Below are 10,757 nucleotides of genomic sequence, written 5' to 3'. Positions count from 1 at the left end.
TAGAAGCAGAGACAGCTCAGTTTCAGCACTTGGCTGGATAGTGTTAAGGACTCTGCCTCTGGTGACCTGGGTTCAAATCTTGGCACTGCCTGCTCAGTAAGCCAGCACTTATTCAGTAGGAGACCTTGGGCAAGACTCCAAAATGCTGCTACCACCTACAGAGCGTGTCCTAGTGACTGCAGCTCTGGTGCTTTGAGTCCGCCAGGAGAAAAGCACAATATAAATGTTCTGTGTCTAATGTTTACTATCTGTAGGAATGTCACCTCTTCGGATGCGGCCAAAAGCTGCCCACTGAAGCAAGGAGCTTTCCACTGGAGAAGAAAGTGCTGTGGTAACTGTTTAAATGCTGTTCTGCTACAAGGGTTTTTTTTCTGGCAGTACCTTTTTTGCTACAGAGAATATTTTAAAGCAAAGCAGAAATGTTGAGTTCCATACCACTTTGAAGAAAATGTGAAGCGACCTAAAAAAAATAAAACATTTTGATATACTCACCTATTGAGAGGGAAGGCCTTGAACCCCCATAGAGCCTTCTGGATCCTCTTTTTGTGGCCTGCACGTGGTGGCTAGTGATTTAATTGTATGTATACACACTCCGGTTCTCTGTTAACCTACTCTCAGCTGTCTGGTATATAGATTGCAGTCCTAGATGCTGGAAAATCTATGTGCAAGCTGTGAGAGCCTGAGGTGTGACAGGGGACAAGAGGACATGTGACAACTTACAATAGCTTTTATTAATCTATCACCTCTGATTCGCACTGTCAAGTTTTGGACTAGTCCATCTCATAGTTTCAAAGTTTCCTTTATGCTTTTCAAAAGCACTCATTGTCAAGAGCTTATAGAAACAGACTTTACCTGCTTCCCATTCAATGGTTGATTTTGCCTCCTTGTTCCCGCCTATTTACCTAATAGGTCGGTAAATTATAACATTTAATATATGCATTCAGCAGGGCAGTTTCTAGGCTAAATTGCACCCAGGGCAAGGGTGTAAAAAGTGTGCCTACTCCCCCCCCCCCCCCACGGACTCGCGAACCCTTACTCTTTAGGGACAGTCACACAGCCACAGGTCACAAGTAGATCTGCCTACTTACTAGTGACCAGTCACTTATCCAGGAGGAAGCAGGGACCAGGAAAAAACACAGGGTAGGAGAGCCCGGAAAGCTGACTCTTCCATGGGCGCCGCGCACTGACAGCCTGCAGTAGCGCTACAGGACTTCAGGTGTCATCACGCGGTGGTGACATGATGATGACTTGACATCGGACGCAGGCAGCCCAGGAGGAGTAAAGGAAGGTGATCGCCCTGGTATTCTTCTTTCTTCTTCCATTTGGCTGCACCGCACGTCACCAGCTCCCTAGCAGTTATGTCCTTCTGCCTCCGCCCCCCATCTTCTATTTGCCGGTCTGCGCCCAGGGCGGTTGCCCTGCCCGCACTGCCCAAGAAACTGCCCTGGCGTTCAGTATGTTAGACTTTTTTTTCCTGCATTCACTAAGATTTTCACACATGCGGTAATGGCCCGTTAATTTACCAGAATTGATTTTAATAATCTGATCGGATTGCTTTGAAGAGTTTTGTCCATTAGTAGTCCCAAACAATTCATTTGAATAATTGTTCATAAAAGCGATCGTTATGCATATTGTATCGTTAGTGGCCACCTTTACAATGAACAAAACTTTATCTTCTCTGCTTACAGTCACACTGAATCCTGCAGAAAAAAACCCTTTCTGCTAAGTTTACTTGCCCCTATTAACTGCATCCCCCTATCATTAATGAGCATGTAACTGATAAGATTCTGAGCAAAGGGAATTGCAGTTTATTATTCCGTAACAGTGTTACAAACCTTAGGCTAGGTTCACAGTAGGACGTTGCGTTGTAACACAACATTACAACGCAACAAAAAAAGTGGTATCGCACATTAAAGACAATGACAAGACAATATACTCTGTAGCGCTGCGTGATATGTCGGCGCTATATAAATACTAAATAATAATAATTATAATAAAGGAAACCCGAGGTGAGAGGGATATGGAGGCTGCCATACAGAGCTGGGACAAGGTCCTCCAGCACCCGAGGCTGAGACACCAAAGTGCGCCCTCCATCCCTCCCACCCCAGCCGTCACACACTGATTGCTATTAGACTAAGAGGCCCCTCCCTCCATCCCTCCCACCCCAGCCATCACACACTGATTGCTATTACACTAAGAGGCCCCTCCCTCCATCCCTCCCACCCCAGCCGTCACACACTGATTGCTATTAGACTAAGAGGCACCCCAGGGCCCCCAACACCTTAATCTCTAGTTATCTGGCTTGCAGTCACTTCCATGTATCCCCTTTTCTTATTTCTTTCTGCTTCAAACACAATTAGGAATGACAGCTGAATGAATTGTGCGCCCCCCTCCTCCACCTCTCCAGCCTATGCCTCGGCCCGGCCCTGCTGCCATATTTATTTTCTTTTAAACTATACAAGTTGCCTGGCACTCACCTGTGTCTGTAATACTTTTAGCCATAGACCTTGAACAAGCATGCAGCAGATCAGGTACTCTGACTCAGCTGACTTAGGTTTTACTGGATTAGCCGAATGCTTGCACCAGGGTTTTGACTGACACTGCTTTTGCCAGAAGCTCAAAAGAGCAACTGGCATTGTTTACAAGGAAATACATGTGGCAGCCTCCATAGCTTTCTCACCTCAGGTTCCCTTTAACGCTGCATTACCGTCGCATCGTAGGTACAGTAAAGCATACAGGCAATGAAAAGTATGCTTTCCTGTACCTGGTAACACGTGCATTTAGAGGTAATGTACTGTCTGTAGCATCTCTAAACTGTAGCAGTGCGTTACCGTAACACGAAACGTTACAATGCAATACTGACATTTAGGGGCGTACCTAGAAATCCCCCCCCCCCCCCCCCCACTCAGGGACTTTTGTGGGGCAGGAGGGGTCGCAGTATAAGAGGAGAGCATGGCCGCAGATCGGAAGACCTCTGGCGAGAAGCAGGTAATGTGTTCAGGCTGCTGCCTGCCCGCTGCCACCAATGATTGCAGGAGGGGGAGCACTGACAGGAGAGCCTGAGGTGAGGGAGGGGGGGAATGTCCACGCTCTCCTCTTATGCTGCGACCCATCCTGCCCCACAAAAGTCCCTGAGCAGGCCCTAGGGGCCCCTCCCCGCATCCCCTATTGTTACGCCAGTGCTGACATTGCATTGTGACCACCACATAGGCTTATCATTGCAGTGCGGTAACCTGCGTTATAAGACTTTATAACGCAGCGCTGCAACGTCTTACTGTGAACCTGGCCTGAATGGTGGAACAGGGGTTGATCACAGTTTGTAGCAGTGCTTACACTGAAAACAGGAAATGCCATACAATAATGTTTATTGCAAAAATCAGGACCGGTTCAAGTACCAATTGGGCCCTAGGGCAAAATTTGCCTGGGGGCCCGCGACCAAAAAGCGTCATTAGAGGCCCTTTGTTGCAGCCAAATTTCCATCCTGGGCCCCTGAGCTGGCTGCTGAACCTCTCCCAATTACCTCCCAACTTAACAGACTTTGCAGAGTCCCTGGGGAACAACAGTTAAGATGGGGAGGGACAACTTGGAGGCCCCTACAGGCTCTGGGGCCCTGGGGCAATTGCCCATTTTTTCCAATGGTAGCTCCGGCCCTGGCAAAAATAATGAGGAAAACTATGCATACAAAATATCAGCGTTTAATGCAAATTAAGTGCAACCACATGCATACACACTATAAACATAGCATTCACCATATAGTGATAAGCAATGAGCAATACACACAAAAACCCTATCTATCTAACTAAATATATACAGAGAATATACCAGTACACAGGATATAATATATACAACCAATCTCAGTACAAAGGAGCAGGCAGAAATCAAGGTCAGGGCAGAATATAGATTTGGTAACAGAATAGCAGATAAAGGAAATCAGGAACAAGAGAGAATCAAGGTTGTCCAAATACTCAGGCCTGTGAGCATGAAAGTTCTGGTGCAAAGTTAGTTCGTGCAGGGCTCTTATATAGGGAGCTATGCTGCATGATTAAACCAGAGTCATCACAGAGCAACATTTGCAGATACAGAGCTGTATCCAGACAACATAGCACCACCTGCTGGTGGAACAATGGATACTCAAAGTTCCTAGAGCCATCTGTTGGTGCAATAATGGAAGTCCTTGACAATCCAAGTCAATGCTGCCACCAGCAAGCAGTAAGTGGCAGAACGTGGTTCCTAACAAACAGTCTAGTAGTAATTGTTTAAAGGTCCGTACACACGCCGGACTGCAGGCAACGACGGGTCCGTTGTCACATCCCGCTGGGCGGGCGTTCCAGCGACACTCCGGCATGTGTACAGTCTGTCTGCAGACTGATACGGCTGTTTCTGAGCGATCTGCCTGGCGGATCGCTCAGAAACAGCCATATCAGTCCACCGACAGACTGTACACACGCCGGACTGTCTGCTGAAAAGCCGCCCAGCGGGAGATGACGACAGACCCGTCGTTGCCTGCAGTCCGGCGTGTGTACGGACCTTATTTCTAGTGATGCGGTTAACCTATTGGAGCAGACGGAATATTTTCACTATAGTTTTACTTTAAGGGAAAGGTAAAAAGATAAATGTAGTGCGATTTAAAAAAAAAAAAAAAGATGAAAGAAAAAAAAACCTCTTTAATTCGGCTCATAAAATGTCTGTCGTATTTAAATGAGAAATAGGCAGATAATGAAAACCTGTTCTTCAAATGTAATAATAAATCAATATGTATATCATTCTTCTGTTGCCAGCCTAAAAATCCCTTCATGAGATAATAATGAAATTCTGTTAAATGTATCTTATGAAAATCAAGACATTTTAAGAAAGAGTCTGGAAGAGGAAGACACAGGCCATATATTTAAAATAGATGTATTACAGTATAATCAAAGGAGACTTATCAAAATTGGATAAGACTCCAACAAAAATGATTATCAGATTAAGAGCGTCAGAGATTGAGAGTGACAAGGTGATTTATAATTCCCGAAACAAGGGATTGGAATCTGTAGCCAAGCGCGTACTCCGCCAGGAAAAGGGCTGAATATTAAACTAGTAAAATAGGGTTAAGTGATATGGAAACTGATTCGGCTGCATGCTGTAGAGAATATCATCTAATAAAGTCATTCACTTTACAATGTACTGAGCACAGCACATTACCAGAAAAGTTCCATCTGCAACCTGCAAAAAAATAAATAGAGCAAAGTTTGAAATTTGAGATGTGAAAAAAGATATCATGCTCACTCTCTCTTCTGCCCTTCATTCTTTGCTCTCCCCTTCTCCTCCTTTTCCTTTCCTTTTTTACCCCTTCATTTTCTTCTTCCTTCTGTCTTTCCTTCTCATCTCTCTCTTTTCCCCCACTTCCTCTTTTGCTAGTTACACCCCCTCCCCCCCACTCCCCTTCCTCTCTCTCTCACTCCCATTCTGCCTATCCCTCTCTCTCTCTGACAATCCTCCCCCCTCCCTTGTTCTCCCACTTTCTCACTCCATCCTTCCTCTTCTTTCTCTATCTTGTTCCCCCCTTCTTCCCCTTCCTCTCCCTGTCCTTCCTTCACCTCTTTAGTTCTATTCTTTATTCTGTCATTCCCCTTCTTCTTCCCCTTTTTCTCCCACTTCTTCTCTCTGTCATTCCCCTTCCTCCTCTACCTTTCTCCCCCCTTCCTCTCCCTGTTATTCCCCTCCCTCCTCTCCCTTGTTCTCCCTCTTCCTCTCTCTGTCAGTACCTCCTTCCTCTCTCTTGTTCCCTCCTTCCTCTCTCTCTCACACCCCCTTCCAGCCTTTCCTTCTCTTGTGCTCCCCCTTCATCACTCTCTCTCTCTTGTCCCCCTCCTTCCTCTCTATTTTGTTTCCTCTTCCTCTCCCTGGTTCCACTCCTTCCTCCTCTTCCTTTCTTTCGTTCTGTTCTGCCTCTTCTCTCTTGTTTCCCCTTCCTCTCTCTCTCTCGCTCTCTCTTTTTCTCTCATCACCCTCCTTCCTCTCTCTTTTGTTCCCACTTCCTCTCTTCCTGAGTCCTCTTCCTCTCTCTCTCTCTCTCTCTCTCTCTCTCTCTCATTTGCCTCCTTCCTCTTTTGTTTCCCTCCTTCCTCTCCCTAGATATCCCGCTTCTTCTCTGTTATTTCCTTCCTTCCTCTATTTTGCACTCCCACTTTCTGTCTCTGTCATTCCCCTCCTTCCCCTCCCTTGCTCTCCCCCTTCCTCTCTTATATTCCCCCCGTTTCCCTACTTTGTGCCCCCCCTCCTATCTTATTTTCCCAATCTACCTCTCTCTTGCTCCTCCGTCATGTCTCTCTCTCCTTCCTCTCTGTTTTGTTTCCTCTTCCTCTCTCTGGTTTCACTCCTTCCTCCCCCTTTCCTCTCTCTTTTACTCCCCTTCTGCCGCTTCTCTCTTTTTTCCTCTTCCCCTCTTTCTCTCTCATCCCCCTCCTTCCTCTCTCTTTTGTTCCCCCCTCCTCTCTTTCTGATTCCCCTCCTTCCATTCCTTTGTCCCCCCTTATTATCTCTGTCATTCTCCTTCTGTCTCTCCCTCTCTCTTGTTCCCCATGTATTCTCTCTCTATCATTCCCCTACTTCCTCTCCCCTGTTCTCCCTTCCTGTTCTCTCATTCCCTTTCGACCTCCACCCCTTCTCTTGTTCCTCCATCCCCTATCTCTCTCTCTTTCTCGTCCCCCTCCTTCCTCTCTCTTGTTCCCCCTTCCCCTCTCTCTGGTTCCCTTACTTCCTCTCCCATGTTCGCCCTTTCCTCTCTCTCGCCCCCCCCCCCCTTTCTAATTGTCCCCTATCTATCTATCTATCTATCTATCTATCTATCTATCTATCTATCTATCTAATCATCTACCTTTTTCTTTCTGTCTATATCTATTTATATATCTACTCATCTCCTCTCTCTCTCTCTCTCTCCTTCTCGCCTTCTCTCTCTCTCTCTCTCTCTCTCCACGTGTATTCAGGTATTCCGGTGACAATACAAATGGCCACTGCAGAAAGTTCCACTTCCCTCTTTTCCTTTTACCAGCCAAGCAGCGCGCCATGCAATGATTCCATCATAAATCCGGAACATTAATGTGATATTGATGATATATTTCATCAGGCCCATCTTCTCATTAAAACAAATGATTCAGACTGATTTTCCCAAAATGATCACCTGGCCGTCTGCGAGACTACAAATATACATAAAATTCCCTGCTCTTACGCCTTTTATGGAGCCATTTCTGGAGCCATCCTAAAACATTTTGCAGTTTGTCATCAATTTTTATATTCACTTAATTTCTTTAATACCCCTCGTCATTGATTTGCTGCCAGATTTAAGAGAACGGTTAAGTTTAATCCCGCCAGCATTGTCATCAATTGTTTTTACTGTTAGCCATTTTATTCTACCTACCTGTTCAAATATATGTACAGCGTTTAAAATAATTAATGAAGGAAGAGAGAAGGTAGCAGGGATTTTGGCTCTTACGGGTCTTAGAGTTACCGTATAGAAGTTTGAGAACCGATGCTTAGAATTCGGTGCATTTCTGAAAGGGGCCATCGCACTATTCGTTACACTATAGGCAGAACATAGTAATATATAAGCCTGAAGTTCTTAGGCAAAACTATGTCCTGTGAGGGAGACAGGGGGTCTTCAGTGATGGCATCCTTGCATCAGGGCAGACATAAGTGGGGCTACATGCATACCCACAAAACTGACTCTTGAAACAGCTGGATCAGGTGTCAAGTTGACCAAGGGCTTTACATTGATTTGAATGGGGAGTTGCACTGTGACATCAGGTGCGGAGATTGCACAGCAGTCAAGTAATTTGCATTGATTTGAATGGGGAGTTGCACTGTGACATCAGCTGCGGAGATTGCACAGCTGTCAAGTAATCACGGCTCTGCTTATTCTGCACTGATGAAGAAGAATGGGAAAGGAGGAGGTTTCCGTGGTGTAACAACATTTTATTAAGTTAAAACAAGCGCAATAAATTACTCTTACTAGATATTCTCTGCTATCAGAGTACTCTGTTACTCTGGGTGTTTCAAGTCCTACCCCATAGATCCTCATTAATCCGTGCCATGCACTGGTGAGGATCAACCAATCCGAAACAGTCTCTGGTGGTGGAAGAAAAGAGGGGGGGGGGGGTCAGATTCATCTGTGTGCACCATTGTGTGGCTCTGCAGTGAGCCATTTAAGCTGCAGAGCCCTAATTTTAAAAAAATGGCCTGGCCATTAAGGAGGTAAAACCTGTTGGTTAAACAATACCAGTTTCCTGGCAGCCCTGCTGACAATGTCAGAAACACCTGATCTGCTGCATGCTTGTTCAGGGTCTGTGGCTATAAGTATTTGAGCCAAAGGATCAGCAGGACAGCCAGGCAACTGGCATTGCTTAAATGAAATAAATATGGCAGCCTCCATATCCCTCTCGCTTCGAGTGTCCTTTATAAAAAAAAAATCTGATCAAAAAGTATTATCTTTCTTTGGACATTCAATGATAAATGAAAAACTTAATATATGTTCCAAGACGGATGAAAAGCCCGAGAGCAGCAGTAGTTCCACAATTACATCAATTTATCAGATGCTTCCACAATATCATAAGAAACGTTTTGCAGTATGTATACTAGACAATTTTAAATTCACCTAAAAGACTTCCAGCATAATCTCTTAATAGTCGGCTTTAAAATAACCTCCACATGACACTTTAAACAATGGATGAGGAACATTTCACGTAGGGAATAACAATCAACCACCAGCATTAGAAATCCAGATTTCAAGAAAAAATGCTAATAATAGTGCTGTATGCTGCTGGAATGCTTGACAGGGACAAAGTATAGATAATGAGCCCATATGTGAATATTTTACTGCTGAAGGTGAAAACAATAAGCCATTGGTGGAGTAGCAACTATGTATCATGATAGTGAAATACTATGGAGGAAGATAGACATCCCCTACCTCCACAGTTCATTTGGCCCTGACTGCAAATGGTGTTAGCTCATGCCCAATGCTGGCATAACAAGACATCATGAGCCCCCCAGTTCTTACTCCCATATCCTTCATCCCATGGGGCATCCCAAGGGCACAGAGTCCATACATTAGTGGGCATGTACCAAGTGTGGCCTTCATGACCCCACATAACAATCCCGCCCAGGGGCGCTTTTAGGCATAGGCAGTACAGGCCATTGCCTGGAGTGCCATTGGTTCTGGGGGCGCCATGTTGCTGTATTAAGCCCCGCCCCTAAATAAAGCCCCACTTCCTGACTAAACCCAGCCCGGTGAGTGTTCTATTACTTGCTTCTGCTGCATCTGCTTAGCGTAAGCAAACCAGGGGCCACGGCGGGTCCCCTTTGTTAAGGTATATGACGGAATGATCACTCAAACCATTCTGAGTCATATAAATACAAAGGGGACCCACCAGAGGCCCGAAAATGTTTGTTGGCCAATTGAATGTACATCTGGCTTGTAATGTGATAGATGAATAAATTATCTGCAACTTTAAGAGTGTGTACACCTTCTGGATTTCTAATGCATACACAGTCTGTAAATTAATTAGAAACATGAGAGGATAGTTGGTTTCAGGTGATAAAACAATGTCACATGGGTCCTCTGGCAGAACCAATGGCATTTCTGAGGGAATGTGACTTAAAAAGTTTGGACATCTTAACCTAATGCTCAAAAGATCCTGATAATCCGCACACTCTTAGTGAACCAAGTTCAATGTTTTAAACAAAAAATCGTGACACATGCCATTCCATAGACCAACGATTCGTTTCGGGGCCCCGTGGGGTCCTCTTTGTCAAGGCAACAAAACACAGAATGGTGTTGCCTTGACAAAGGGAACCCCACGAGGCCCCGAAACGAATCGTTGGTCTATGGAATGGCATGTGTCACGATTTTTTGATTAAAACATTGAACTTGGTTCACTAAGAGTGTGCGGATTATCAGGATCTTTTGTGCATGAAAACATTAATCCAGCACCTCCATTGTGGTGTGCAATTCCCCAGTGGACTTTTTAACCTAATACTGTCTCCTGAATTTTCTTGGTTCTTCCTCTCTCCACTTTGTAGCAAAGACTTAGCATTGGAGGGTCACTACTGTCCTTAAATTCATGGTGGTCTGATCTCTTTCTTAAAGGTCCCTAAGAATATACTTTTTTCTTCCCTACAACAAATCAGATATATAGGAAAATGTATACAACAAAGGGACAGACCTCTAGCTATACCCACTGCTAGTGCTGAAAAGAAAACAAACTAACCATATGCTCTAAGGGGGTTGGTGACCTTGAGAGATGCTCTATTTGGCTCCATTGTTCCAAAAATGCTACCTTCGATTTTCTTCCATCTGAGCTGTAGCTTAATTTAATATTTAAGAGATGATCCAGATGATCCATTTCAAACTCTTAACTATAACCTACAAAGCTCTACGCAATTTCTCTCCCCTGTACACCTCCTTGATAGTTTCCAGATACCACCCCAACCGCAGTCTCCACTCTGCACATAACCTTCTTCTGTCCTCCACAATCATCTCCTCATATTTACGTATACAAGATTTCTCATCCACCTCACCCCTCTACTGGAATCCCCTTCATCACTCTCCAACCTTTGAAATCTTTAAGCGCTCCCTCAAAACTCCTTTCTCCTTACTATATATATAACCTAACCTTACTACATGTAACCTAAAAACACACTGCCTCTAGATATGCATATTGTATTCTTCCTCACATACGTCTATCGAGCTCAACCAGAATTTAAAGTACAACTCCAGCCTGCTC

Source organism: Hyperolius riggenbachi, chromosome 1 (genome assembly GCF_040937935.1).
Source record: "Hyperolius riggenbachi isolate aHypRig1 chromosome 1, aHypRig1.pri, whole genome shotgun sequence".
NCBI classification, from domain to species: Eukaryota; Metazoa; Chordata; class Amphibia; order Anura; family Hyperoliidae; genus Hyperolius; species Hyperolius riggenbachi.
This window is presented reverse-complemented; position numbering follows the sequence as displayed.